The sequence below is a fragment of the Arvicanthis niloticus genome, chromosome 23 (assembly GCF_011762505.2).
Source record: "Arvicanthis niloticus isolate mArvNil1 chromosome 23, mArvNil1.pat.X, whole genome shotgun sequence".
Taxonomy (NCBI): Eukaryota; Metazoa; Chordata; class Mammalia; order Rodentia; family Muridae; genus Arvicanthis; species Arvicanthis niloticus.
In genome coordinates, this window is record NC_133430.1 from 31,711,983 (window position 1) to 31,726,854 (window position 14,872).

A 14,872-nucleotide genomic window follows, 5' to 3' on the forward strand; every position below is an offset into this window, starting at 1 on the left:
CAGAGAGAGGGTAGGTAAGAAATCCCCAGCCTTTGACCCAACCAGCCCAACCAGTATAGGCTCCTGTATCTAATCCTGTATAAATGTGGGGCCTTGTGCCGTTCTGTTTTACCAGACTGCTCAGCCAGGGTCCCTTCTACACATTAAGGTTGTTTCCTCTTGTCTCTCCTCCTGCTCCATCATTAGGTATCCAAGCCTCTCAGTGATGAGCGTGAGAAGGACTATGGGGATAAGGATGAGGAAAGAGATCGGCTCAGGCATCAGACAGGCTGGCTCCAAACCTTGCCTGCCATTCACTGAAGGTATGGTGCTGGCAGACTGGCTTGCTGTTTATGAGCCTTGTCTAAAAACTACCGGAGCCAGGCTTGATGTCACATGCCTGTAATCTCAGGAGCTAGGAGGAAGAGGCAGGAGGGCATGTTGAAGGCTACACACAGGCACACACATGACCACACATACACATTCACATGCAAACATACACACAGGAGCAGCCCTGGCTCCCCTGGGTGTCCCTCTTCAGAAGGTTTCAGTCGGGATCTTTTAGGAGAGGAGGTTGGGCCCCCTCAGCGTTGCTCAAGGTCAAGGTGAAGAGGCAGGCTGCAGGGTGGCTCCCTTCTGCAGTCAGGCTCTGGCTTCCAGGATGAAGGACGGGAGTTACCCATCCATTTCATTTCTTCTCTTTTCGCTTGGTATTGATCTTGACTATTTTTTCCAAGTCGGGAGTAACTTCTAGAACTTGTTGGCCTCATCTCAGCATTGTCAGTGATGCAGGTCAATGGGAATCCCATGAGAGAACAGCCGTGCAGACGCTGCTTCTCACACTGCAGAGTGTGAGACCATTGAGAAGTGTTCTCCCTCACGGTTTGGTCCTGCCGGGGGCCTCTTTTGATCAACTGGTAACTGATCACCCCACCCAGCAAGCACTCGAAGCCCTCACACAGGCATAGTCAGACATTCTGCTCTGCAAACATGAGACAGTGCCAACTGTGCAGCTTCTCTGCCAATGAACTAATGCTTCCATCGCCTGAGGCAGCCTGTGGATGGCAGAGAGAGCACTGGAGGGCTGAGCTGTGCAGGCTGCCGGGTGGCTCTGTTTCTGCACTACCTCACACACTCCCTTCCTCAGGCTGGAGTGAGCACAGCTTGGCTGGACAGTGGGACGCTGGGCAGAACGGGGGCTGAGAACCTCCCTCATCTTTCCCTGTAATGAACCCGCATGTTTCTAAAGAATTGGCCTCATCTTCAGCTGTATTATCTCCCGTGGAGAGAAGAAGTGAGCAGCTGGTACCACGCTTCCAAAGCCCCCAAGTGAGAGGTTTAAGAGACAAGCTTCAGATACAATTGCCGGGGTGTCTGCTTCGAACCACAGGACCTGACTCAGAAGCAATGAAGGCTGCCAGCTTCTTTATTGGGTCCAGAGTCAAGAATTGGTTCCAACAACCTACTTGTACCTGCAAATGTACCTCCTGGGAGATCTGTCCTTCTGGAGCCATGCCATGGGTACAGAGTTTGGCCAGTGGACAGCCTCAAGGTTTGTTTTTCCTGCCCTCTTTTAGTCTGCCCTTCTCATCACCCTGGGACTGTAGGACACATAGCCTTGACCGTGAACTTACCTAGGAGGAGCTAGGCTCACTGGGCAGGGGTAGGCCTTCCTTTACCCCTTATGGGAAGTCTCTCCTTGTCTGTGTGGTTTATTGGAGAGCAAGTGAAGCAGGTCTCCTTACATTTGGTGCTGATTTACATTCCCCAGGGAACCGGTGGAAGAAATCAGCCCCTTGTGAAAAGAATGCAGAGTTTATGCATGAAAACACTTAGGAAAGGAAGTTCCCAGGTGGGAAGAGAGTAGCTGACTTCAACAAAATCATATCCCAGCAGCATCCAATTTCTCCTGGGAACTGTCAGAGGGATGCAGGGAGAACAGGACACAGGGCATCTCCTCCAGGTGTTCACTCTGAACTCTACTGCCTCTTCCCATGGAACTTGCTCCCATCCCAGTGAGGACTTCTGCTCTGTCCTCCTTTGGACTCTTGGAACTATTTTGCCTCACTCACTTCTCCTAGAAGTGACACCAGGATATTTACCTTTACATAAAGACAAATTGGAAGGACAGGTAGGTGGTGGTGGTGGCATCTTGCATGTGTATGTATGCATGTGTGTGTGTGTGATGCACACACACCTACACACACACACACACGCGCGCACACACACACAAATGCCCAAAAGGATTAAAATGTTTTGTTTTGTTTTATTTTGTTTGTTTTTCAAGACAGGGTTTCTGTGCAGCCCCAACCATCCTGGAACTCGCTCTGTAGACTAGGCTGGCCTCAAACTCAGAGATCTGCTTGCCTCTGCCTCCTGAGTGCTGGGATTAAAGGTGTGCACCTCAGCCACCACAGCCACCGCTGCCACCATCACTGCCACCACCACCTGGCTCCAATGTCACTTCTTGACCCCCGTGCCCTTTCACAGTCAGTCTCCCCTCTCAATGTCTTAACCCATTCCTTGCTCCTTGTCCCACTGACGTAGCCTTATTCAAATTCTCATCATCTCTTTGGTGGACTATCCTGTCTGAGTCTTACCTTGTCTCTTGACTTCAGCCTTCCTAGTCAGCCTTGAAGATGTCTCATTCTTTAATAAAACTCAACTCAAATGTCACTAACTCCAGGAAGCCTCCTAGAACTTTTTGAGGCAGAGAGGACTTTTCATACACTTCACGGTAGCATTTCTCTTCATGTGTCAAATTACTTGCCAACTTTCTAAAACCCTCCAGTACTGGTCCTTCAAAGACCTAGACTTAGGCTTATACTTCACATTCTCAGGTGATAAACTTCCTCACATGCATGCTGGAAAAAGAAAGGAGGGCTGGAGAGGTAGCTCGGTGGTTAAAAGCACTGACTGCTCTTCCAGAGGTCCTGAGTTCAATTCCCAGCAACCACGTGGTGGCTCACAGCCATCTGTAATGGGATCTGATCCGATGCCCTCTTCTGGTGTGTCTGAAGATAGGAACGGTGGACTCATATACATAAAAAATAAATAAAGAAATCTTTAAAAAATAGAGAGGAAATAGAAAACTTCACTGGAGATTTACAGAGGTACAGACGCAGTCCCACCTATTCCTTGCAGGCAGTAAAAGGTAATTTCCCTAGAAGTTCTTATTGCTGCGTTAGCTAACTGTTCCCCATTCCCCGTCACACATCACACATTACACAATGCTTATTTCCCTTTCTTCAAAGCTACAGAAAGGTTTAAAATTCTAAAGGAGCAAAGGCCCAGGAAGATTAAGCAACTGCCAGAAGTTGCACTGTCAGTGACAAAGAAAGACCAGCACCTGAGGTTTCCTGGTAGCCAGGCCATGGCCCATGAAACACCACCAACTAAAGGCCTCTCTTGGAGCCTTCCCTCCGGACAGCAGCACTTAATTATCAACATCAGTATTTGAAATTTCTGTGCAGCTTTTGCTTCACTGGCTTATTATTATTTATTATTAATATTATTATGATTATCCTTTTAATTAGTAATCCAGGAAGCAGCCCAGGCATTGACCAAAACTAGGGTGGTGAGGGGACAAGCAGAGGGAGGCCAAAGCCAAGTAAGGGGAGGTCTATGTGCCTATGACAGGGAGACTAGAAGTGACCAAGTAACACAAGTGATGATGTTTTTAGGGAGGGGTTTGTGTACATGTGAGTGGTCCAAGACCCTTCCTAGTATGACTCTAGTGGGCAGAGTCAGGAAAAGCAAGTCAGCCACTAATGCCAGACCCATGACACCTTAGGCCCAGGAAGCTCTCTGCCCAGTATGAAGGAGAGACCCAAACCCTTTATTAATGATGGAGACCAGATCGTGGCCCTTTCTCTGCATGCTGGGAGCTGAAGGGAACTGCCTTAGATGTGTCCTACACACAGTAGAGCTCCCACTCAATGTAGGCTGGCATCCCTGCATGGGAGAAGGGAGGGGTCACTGCAGAGTTTTGTTCCCAGGATCCTTCAGCTGTCCCAGCTTTGGCATGCTCTGGAGTTCCCTTTGCCCATCCTTATTTACCTTTCTGTAACGAGAATATGTTTTTTTCCTGACCTCTGGGTACCATGCTGAATCTCAAGACCTTGTCATGGGTAGAGGGGAAGGCATGAAAAATACTTTTATCCATCCATTCACAACACTCATGGTAGGGCTATCTATTACCTTACTTAAAAAAACAAAACAAAACAAAACAAACAAAAAACAACAAAAAAACTATGGAGGCTCAGAAAAAGAGCTGCATAGTGGGGAACACAGAGCCACCAGAACCCTATGGTCAGATTTCAGGCCTCCTCCTGGGACAACTGCAGAGATGACTCACCCACTGGGCCATTTGGAAGCCAATGTGTCACATATATGTCCTTACATGTCCCCTCATAGGTGGATTTCGTCTGGAGAATTTAGCAGGTTTTGTAACTTTCTCTGGGTCACTCAGTGATTGGAACAGATTATCACCAAAACTTGGACCCATGGGCTATAGAACCTATATACGTCCCAACACAAAACTGATACCTCCAAATTCCGATATTTAAGCTATGTTGAGCTCAGCACACCCGTCCATTTTTGGGAAAGAGAGGATGCCTAGTAAATTGTTAAGAAAATTAAATGAGAGTACCCTGGCTAAATAAATAAATAACCTGGCTTGGTGTCTGGCATTTAGTAGGCATTCAATAGATTTTTTTTTCCTCGTTTCTCCTTTTAGGACTGATCAATAATTTGAACTCAGAGCTTGGGAGCCTCGGAGCTCAAAAATGCTCTAAGAAGCCCAAGGGCCGCGCGCATCGCTTCTGGGATGCCCGAGAGGAGGTAGGGGAGAAACGCTGGAGAAGAGGGGCTTTCTCCAGGAAGCAGAAAAGCCGGTTCCAGCTGCGCGCCCCTCGCCGCCGCCTCCTCCGGGCTCCCCGACTTCCCGCCCCGCCCCGCCCCGCCCCGCCCCTCCCGGGAGCTGGGTCCGGAGTGCCTGGTGGGCTGATTCTGGAGCGTGGAAGGGAGCACGGAGGCGAGAGGCAGGCGGTGGCGGCGGGAGGCGGGGACCCTCCTCGCCGCTCCCCCAAGTCGGCGCGGAGCCGCCTCGGGCCGGGCTGAGAGCTGAGCGCGGCGGAGCCGGGATGCGGGGCTCCCGGGACCGTGTAGGGCGCGCGGGGCGGTGGCGGGCGCGCGGGAGCTGTCCACGGTGCTGAAGCGAGGCGGCGACAGCGGCAGGGACGCGGGCCGAGAGCAGGGAGCTCTCCTGGAAGCTTCACCGCGGCCGGCCGCGAGGCAGGGACGCTGTCGCTCGCCGGCCCATGCCCGGTTCCCGATCCCCGCGAGGAGGCGGGACGGTCCGCAGAGCGACAGGTAAGGAGCCGTCTCGGGGCGCAGCAGGAGCGCAGAGCTAGGCACCGAGAGAACTGGGGAGAGCTGGGGGAGCCCTTCCAGTGTTGAAGCTCCAACCCCCTACAGATCCTCGCACTCCTTCAGAGCTCTGGCCAGGTCTGTCCCTACTCTTCACCTCCTTGTTGGGTGACACTAGGAGAGAGACTTGAGGCATCCAGACTGTGATAGGCACCTGGGCACCTTGACCCTGTACCTCCAGGCCTTGGCCCTGACCTGAGACAGCTCTGAGACACCTTGCCTACTGGTTGCAGGAACCCTGATGTGAGTCTCCCAGAGTCTCTGGTATCAGTCGCCACCAAGATTCCATGACACTGGTCAAATCTGAGTGGGTTTCACTCACCTATTCCCTCCCATCCAACCCTGGTCACCAGAGTGACTGGAGAAGCTGTGATCTCTTTGCTCTTGGGTTTCTTTGCCCTGGAATAGCCCTTGGGACAGGGAAATGGGGGGTGTCTATCTCCACAGGACTGGTTAATACATTTCTCTGGGGAAAGAAAAAGGTGACAGGGGTTCCTCAGCTTTATCCGTGGCCCTCTTTCTCATGAAAAGGGGCCGATTTTGCATCACACTGCTTGGTTTGGGAGGACAACTAGGGGACCTGGATCTGGTTTTCTATTATATGCCTGAATGCTGATGACCCCGACAGAGCCTCCATTTGGTATTCTCTCTCTCTCTCTTTCTGGCAAGACTATGTAGCATGAGCTCATTCAGGCCTGCAAAGTGTTTCCAGTTCTTCAGCACAGAGTTCTGTGAGTGGCAGAACAAACCCATGAAAATAAAGGTAGAGGTGGGCTAGCTCACTGCCATGGCTGACCACTGGCTCCAGACTGGTTCCTCAACACCCTCCCACCCAGCTCAATTTCCCACCCTCAGAGGTCGAAAAGGCTCTGGTTGGCAGCTTCTAATTCCTGGCATTAGTTGTCCAAGTTTACAAAGCTCAGGAACCAGTCTCCTCGTCCCTAAGGTAAGAATGAGAACTCTGGGCATCTGCCCACCTCAGGAAACTGTCTTGAGATGCCAGGAGACACATCTCCCCTCAGTGAGCTCCTCTCACTGTCCGGCTCCCCAGGTCGGGCCTGCTAACAGTGATGTGGTCATGGCCATCCTCAGCCCCTCTTCTGCAGTCCAGCCAGGGCTCCTTCTGCCCGAAGCCTCTAAGGAGTCCCAGAAACAGTGAAGTTCAACTGATAAATCTCCAGGAAATAAAAGGATTTCCTGCCCCTTTCCTCCATCAACACCTATAGGAGATAATATAGGACAAGAGTCTGACTCATAGTTTTTTGTTTTTATGTTTCTTTAAGAGTCGCAGATCTAGGGAAAATAGCTTGTTGGTGGTAGCAGGGATTGTGTTGTTTTAGGCTCTTTGCTTCCCTCTACACCCCTCCTCCCACAGCACCTGGAACATAGGAAGGACTCAGTAATTGGCTGTAAAACACAGGGATGAACTGTGAAAATGTATCAGTCAAAGTGTTTCACCAGAAATCAGGGGCCCTGGGTTTGGCTACAGATCTGCCTGACTGTCTCAGGCAGGTGCCTTCTTTTCCGTTTTCTCATCCGTAACAGGAGAGGCTGGAAAGAGATGAGACCTAAGACTCCCAGGGCCTGGTGTTCTATGGAGCTGTCCGAGGCTGGCTCAAACCACAAACTTCTCAGTTTGTCCTCCTCAGATACAGGGTACCACTTCCATTCACCGGGCCTGACAAGTGAGTTAATGCTTTTCCATGATGAAGTGGATTTTATGAATGGGGTGGAAGAAAGCTAGAAGCAGCAGAGAAGGCCACTTACACATTTGGCATTCCTATTTTCCTTATTTCTCAAGGAAAGCTATAGTGTATGATTAAGGTGATAGTACCTTAGCCTCCAAGCCAAGAGGCCAGAAACTACCCCACCAAGGAATAGTGGGCCAGGGGCTTGACCTTCTCTTCCCAGAGACCCTGCCTGGCTAGAATCTCCCTCCTAGGAAAACTAGAAGAGAAGATGGTTAGGAAAGATCCATTCCCCATGGAGAGAATTCTATTTTATTTTTACAAAAAAAAAAAATTAAATAAATAAATAAAAATGAGCTTCTCTTACAATCATTTTCCCTCAACTGTGGAAGGCAGAGCCAATGTTCAGAAAAACCTTAGCTAATTGGCACTCGGGTAGAGCTGAGTAAGCCATGCCAGTGACCTCTCTTACTTCCCCTGAGTGCCCAGCCAGGGTGGGGGCTGGTCCCTCCCCCATGTCAGCGCTTTCTGGCTCCCAGCTGTTGGTGCAGCACTGGCAAGAATCAGCTCTCTGGAGTTAATGGACAGTCACTAACCCCCATAACAAAGTGACAGCAGCAGAAGCAACGGCAAGCTAGGAAAGGGGTTTTATTTTCTTCAGGATTGGTCTGTGGGAGAACAGGCCTGCTACTAGGCAGAGGAAAATCCAGTGCCCCTCCATCTCCAGATGTGTGGGAATCCACACCTACTCCAGGGCCAGCAGGGTTCAGGGTTCCTGTAGTCACCTAGTTAGATAGCATCTTCTTCGTCTTCCAGCCAGGGAAAGCTATTCGTCAGCTGATTCCTGTGTCCCGCTTCTGCCCCCTCCTTCTCTTCCCCCTCAGAGGGAAGACAGGAGTCAGCAATGATATAATTTTGTGTGTGTGTGACCTTAGTTATTTAGGATAGGGGTAAGGAGAGCTAAGAAAGAGGAAGAAGAAGTTAAACATGGTTGTTAGTAGGGTATACAGGGCTGGACAGATGGCTCAGTGGTTAAAAGCACATCCTGGTCTTTCAGAGGACCCAGGCACAATTCCCAACACCCACATGACAAATCACAACTGTCTCTAATTCTAGTTCCAGGACACATTAGATTTTAGGCACACATTCGTGGAGACAAAACGTATACACATAAAATAAAAAGTAAACATTATTTTAAAATAAAAGAAATAGGATATATAGAGTCTAGCAGGGTAGCACACCTGCAATCTCAGCACTTGGAAGACTGAAGCAGGAGGAGTAGAAATTTGAGGCCAATCTGGGTTACATAGTGAATTCCAGGCCAGCCTGGGCTGCATAACAAGTCTCTGTCTCAGGGGGAATAAAGAAAAAGAAGTGTGTGTGTGTGTGTGTGTGTGTGTGTGTGAGAGAGAGAGAGAGAGAGAGAGAGAGAGAGAGAGAGAGAGAGAGAGAGAGAGAAAAGCTGAGACACTGACATACACGCAAATCTCTTCTCTATGACATTCAAACACTGGCAGAGTCGAAGAAAGTCCGCAGACATGAACATTATTAATCACCTTCAGATCCAAAGGCCAGTTCATCTACAGGTCCTAGAAAGGTGAGACAGAGAAGGGGCAGGCTTCATTCAGGGAAGCAGTAACATCTGAATTCATAAAACTCACCTTTCTAGTCTTTGTCCTCTCCCAGAAGTTCAGCTGGCATCCTACACGGGGGTCTCCCATGGCAAACTGGGAGCAATAAAGACTTGACTGTGCCCCGTTTTTATATGAGTGAATCTCACTTCCTTCTATTTTCTTTCTCCTATACATACGGCCACCTTCACCCCAAATCCCTACTCACACCCCCCGCACAGACCAAGTAGCATGTGAGAGTATTACGGTATCTCCTATTGTTAACACGCCATTTGCTTCTAAGCCAGTGGTTCTCAGCCTTCCTAACACTGCCACCTTTCAATACAGTCCCTCATGTTGTGGTGACCCCCAATCATGGAACTATTTTTGTTGCTACTTCATACCTGTAATTTTACTACTGTTAGGAATCGTAATGTAAATCTCTGTGGTTTTCAACGGTTTTCAGCGACCTCTCTGAAAGGGTAGTCTAAGCCCCAAAGGGTTGAGACCCACAGGTTGAGAACTGTTGTTGTACGTGGTTTAGAATGAGGCTCTGTCATTGGAGAGATGGGTTGTTTCATCAAGAGTAAAGATTTGATTTATTTCCTCCTGAAAGTGGAATCATTTCAGTAGTTGGCACCACCAAGGTCTTCCCGGCAGTTTTCGCCTGTGTCAACCGCAAGGCATGTAGGGAGGGAATAGCGTTGCCCACGGGAGCCCTGGGTGCTAGATGATTCTCTCTGGAAGACGACAACTAAGACACTTCTTGAAGAAGCAGAAAAACACCCAAGCTGCTTTATTCGTCCTTCTTCTGCCCTCCCCTTTCCGGTCCTTTCCTCTGCTCTCTCTTTTTTCTCTCCAAAGTCCTTGGATGGCTCTCAAAGCTCTCTGGCCCAGACCACCAACCCAGGCTCCCATTTCACACATCCGGTAAGAGGCAGAGTTCTATCCTTGTATCCCAAGACGCTTTCAAACCAGACTCACCGACTTCTCTCCATCCTGTTTCTCCAGCCTAGGACATAGTAGGTCTTCACAGTCCAAATATTCTGAGTTTTCTCAGGAAACCTTTTTTTCTTCTACGTCTTTATTTTTTGTTGTGGCTGTTTTGTTTTTGTTTTCTAAAACAGGGTTTCTCTGTGTAGCCCTGGCTGTCCTGAAACTCAGAAATCCACCTCTGCCTCCACAGTGCTGGGATTATAGATGTTACACCGCCACTGCCTGGGTTATTTAAAAACAAAACAAAATCCATTTTAATGATCACATCACAGTGTCCCCACTGCAATGTAATGCTTCCTTGTTTTTTTTTTTCTCTAGTCTTTCCTGTGTCTTTCTCAACATCCTGTTATTCAAGCATCAGACCTAATATTCTCTGCCTCGTCTCAATTTTATTACATATGTGCCACATTTTTGTCTTTTTTACTCTGTCTTGGGGAATTCCATTAACATTATCTTTTAAGATAATGGCGGTTCCTTTACCCAATCTCTCAGCTGCATTTTCCAAAATTCAGAGAATTACTTTGTTTCAAAATCTTAGATGTTTGCAAAGTGCTTCTTCAGAGCAGTCTCTTAACTGTTTTATAGACGTGATATGCTCATCTCCCTGAGGACAGGGACTTTTAAAAATTGTGAGACTCCTTTCTGTAATTTGAGTGATTCTGGAATCTTCTTTGGTCATTCTTTGGTCATTAAATCATCCTCTTTACTTTTCTGGATTTGTGTTTCTTTATCCTTTTTGGTCCATCTTTACTTATGAATGTAGGACTTGGGTTTCCCCTACAGCACAGTTTGTTTTCTGGTGGGTGCCCTCACCTCTCATGTTGGGGCTGCAGGATTCCAAAGGCTTCTTCACCAAGGATTATCTTCTCTTTATCTATTGGGATTTTTTTTTTTTTTTTTTTTTCTCAGAGATATCGTTCTGTTTGGGTCTTGTTATTATTTTCTTCTTTCTGAGACAGGGTCTCATCTTTGTAGCCCTGAATGGCCTTGAGACTGCAGTGATTTGTCTCACTCTGCTTCCTGATTGTTGGGATTAAAGGTGTGTCCCACTGCACCGAGCCACTTTATTATTTTAGAGTCACACATCCTGCTATTTGAATAAGCCTGTGTGTGTGTGTGTGTATGTATGTGTGTGTGTGTGTGTGTGTGTACATGCGCATGCTCATGATGTGTCATGCGTGTGCATATGAGTGTGTTAGGCTATGCGCAAAAGCACATGGAGGCCAGAAGGCCGGAAGTTGGCAGTTGATGTCAGGCGTCTCCTCCGTTCATCTCCACATTATTTTTTGAAACAAGTTATCTCACCAAACCTGGTGCTCACTGGCTAGACTAAGCTGCCACCCACTGAGCTCTTGGGCCCTGTCTGTCTACCCTTAGCACTAAGGCTGCAGACATGCCACTGGGCCCTGCTCTTTATGTTGCTATTAGGGATCTGAACTCAGGTCCTTATGCAAGACCAGCAAGCATGGACTGAGCTATCTCCTCAGGCCCTAAAGCTGAAGAAGTAGAACTTAGTCTTTACACCCTGGCTGCCCTTTCGAACCAAGAGCGTTCTAAGAGCTCGGAGTCTCCACTCGGACTCAGCCCTCATCTTTTCCACTCACTACTGCCATCCACAGTGTTCCAGAACACAGGCAAGGCTATGTTATACCCCGTTGTGCCCTTTTTTGGCTCCCCACTGCTTGTCTGTAGGTGTGGGAGGCCTTCTGTCCTTACCTGCTTCCTTCATCAACCCAACTAGCTGGCTTCCCTTCCTACCCATCCACCCATCCCTGGTTTCATCTGTGAGAAGATGTCCTGTTCTTATTTTCTCCACTAAGAGACTTAACTTCAGGACCCATTGCTCATGGCACCCTCTGTAAGCCTTTCCTAGTTCCCGCCATCTCAGGATAGAGGTCCCTTGCTGTCAGTGTACAGCTGTATAGCTTCTGCATTCCCTGTCAGACTTGTGTTTGCCAATCTGTACTGTACACCCCTCCCCACAGCAGGTGCTACTTCCTGTCTATTTTTGGATCCTGAGAAGTGACCTGAAGTAACTGCCCAAGTCGGCGTGTTTATTGTGCACAGCTGAGTATGTGTGTGCCCTCTGTCCCAGATCCTAGAAAGTATTTTCTTTTCATTTTAATTTTTGCCTGCTTGTATGTTTGTGCGGCACTTGTGTGTCTATTCCCATAAAGGTCAGAAGAAGGCATCAGATCCCCTGAACTGCCCTGCCCTGCCCTGTGTGTGTGTGTGTGTGTGTGTGTGTGTGTGTGTAATTTTAAAGATAGGGTTTCTCTGTATAACCCTGAATGTCCTGGAACTAACTTTGTAGAACTCAGAGATCTGCCTGTCTCTGCCTCCCAAGTGCTGGCATTAAAAGCGCAGGCCACCATGCCCAGCTGCTTTTAATCTCTGATCCGTTTCTATGGCCCTAGAAAGTCTGTTCTTAACCAAGGAGCCTCAGTACAACACAGTTCAGCTAGCTCACTCACTCACGAATTCCATCATTCATTCATGAGGCCCTCCCTTGAGTGCCTACTATATATCAAGCAAGGGAATATATGGATGAGCAAGACATACACAGTCCCCACCCCTCTGGAGCTCACAATCTGGTGAGGGAGAAAGACACTAATCAAGGAATCACACATATATATATAGAGACTGTGATAAGCACTCTGAGAGGAAGAGCGTGGAGCAGTGGAGTGCCGATAGCCAGGGAACCAAAAGCTAAACTGAGGATGTAGGGAGAGCTTTCCCAAGGAAGTGGCCTTTAAGCTGTGAGCTAAAGCATGTGTGTGTGTGAGAGCGGAGCTTCCCAGAAACATGGCTGTGAAGTGGAGGAGAGACAGAGACAGAAACTGAAAGGCTTAAAGGCACCCAGGAGGATGTTCTTGATATCTGTTGCTCCCTGAACGACCCCCAAAAACACAGCGGCTTAAACGACAGACACCTCATCATATCCGTGACTTTGCCGGGTCAGACACTCAGGCAGAACTAGCTGTGCGCTTGCTCATCCACTCCATGTGGTACTGACAGAGCTCACCTGGCGACAGATGGGCACACTCAGAGAGCCCGAGGCGGCTTAGTTATCATGCCTGGTGTCTTACTGATGACTGAGAGGATGGCCCTGGGGTCTGTTGACTGGAGCCCCTGCTCTCATCACACATGGCCTCTCTGGCATGGTGGCCAGAAACGGTCCAACTGCTACTAGAGGACAGATCAAGGTTCCAAGGGAGTAAACCCATGAACGAACTGAAGGTGAAGGACGTGCAGCCTTCTGTAGGCTAGCCTTGTAAGTCACACATCACTGTTGCTGTGTTCTGTGCATGTCTCAGCCCTCTCAGACCAAGAGGAGGGCCAGGATGGAAACTTGTTCTGGCAGAGTGTCAGGGTACTTGCTGCTAAGTTTGGTAACCAGTTTCTTTTTCTTCTCATGATGCTGGGAGTTGAACTCGTGTCCTGTGGCCACCAGACAAGCACTCTGTCACTGAGCTACAGGGTACTGTATCCCAGACTAGCCATGGATCCTCTTGATCTTCCCTTCTGTCTCCACCTCTGCTCAGATTACAGCATTCCCACCCCCGGTTCATGAAGTTCTGAAGTCAAGCTCAGAGCTTCACGCATCCTAGGTAACCACTCTATGAACCTAACCACAAGTCCGGATCCTTGATTTGACTGATTCTTAAATTGTTGTGGTATTAATTTTATTTAGGTTTGGAAGCGGGGATATCTATGTCATCACTCATGTGGAGGTCGGAGGACAACTTTCAGGAGTTGTTTTTCTCCTAATACCATGTAGATCCTAGAGATTGAACTGAGTTACCAGATTCGACAGCAAGCGCCTTTACCCACTGAGCTGTTTTGCCATCACTTCTGCTTTCCAGTGAAGGAGACTACAGTTTGCTTAAGAAGTGTTAGAAGCAGGCATGATGGTACATTCTCATATTCCCAGTACTCAGGAGGTAGAGACCCAATGCTAGGAGTTCAAGGCCAGCTTCAGCTACATGGCGATTTAAGGTCAGCTTGGACCAGATGCGACCCTTAAGAGACAAACAGCAGCCAAAAGCAGTTAGGGAAGAATGAGGAGCTGACGGAGACAGTTGTGTTAGAGATGATCAATTGTGTTAAGTTTGCTGAGCTGAAACAAACAAAAAGCCATGCTCTCCATTTTCCTTGGCTCAGCTCACCTTGCCCTTGTCCTGTGCCTGGCTTTCTCCCTTCTCTGGCAGATTTAGCAAGCTGCAGCTAATGGCACTAAGCTCACTTGGTGGCTCTCTTGCTTACAGGCCAAAAGCCATCAATCTGGCATAAGCCTTCCACCAACAGCTACCATAGGCAGAGCGTATCACAGTCAGCCAAGCGCTTTATGTGTTACTGACGGGAAGGTGGTGCGGCTGGTGCCTGTTCTTAAAGAGTTTACCTTTTCCCTGGATGGTAATCACTTCTGTTTAGTCTTCTGCACCATTCAGAAGTCCTGGTGTTTCTTTCTTGCTTTAAAAAAGTCTCTCCCAGCCGGGCGGTGGTGGCGCACACCTTTAATCCCAGCACTTGGGAGGCAGAGGCAGGCGGATTTCTGAGTTCGAGGCTAGCCTGGTCTACAGAGTGAGTTCCTGGACAGCCAGGACTACACAGAGAAACCCTGTCTCGAAAAACCAAAAGAAAAAAGAAAAAAGTCTCTCCTGATACACTGAGAGATGGTAGATGATAGTTCAGGACTCTCATAATAGCTCTGGATTTTTTGGAATCCAGGCCTCCAAGGTTTTCCTCTCTGGGCTGCCAAGTCACCCCAAATCTCCTTACTATTTTTCTTTTTCTGAGGCAGGGTTTCTCAATGTAGCCCTGGCTGTCCTGGAACTCACTCTGTAGACCAGGTTGGCCTCAAACTCAAAGATCCACCTGCCTCTGCCTCCCAAGTGCTGGGATTAAAGGTGTGCGCCCCTGGCTTCCTCGTCTTTTCTTTTTTCTTTTTCTTTTTCTTTTTTTTTTTTTAGATTTATATATTTATAAATATATAAATATATATATTTATGTACGAATACACAGTTGCTCTCTTCAGACACACCAGAAGAGAGCATCAGATCCCATTACAGATGGTTGTGAGCCACCATGTGGTTGCTGGGAATTGAACTCAGGACCTCTGGAAGAGCAGCCAGTGCTCTTAACCACTGAGCCATCTCTCCAGCCCTC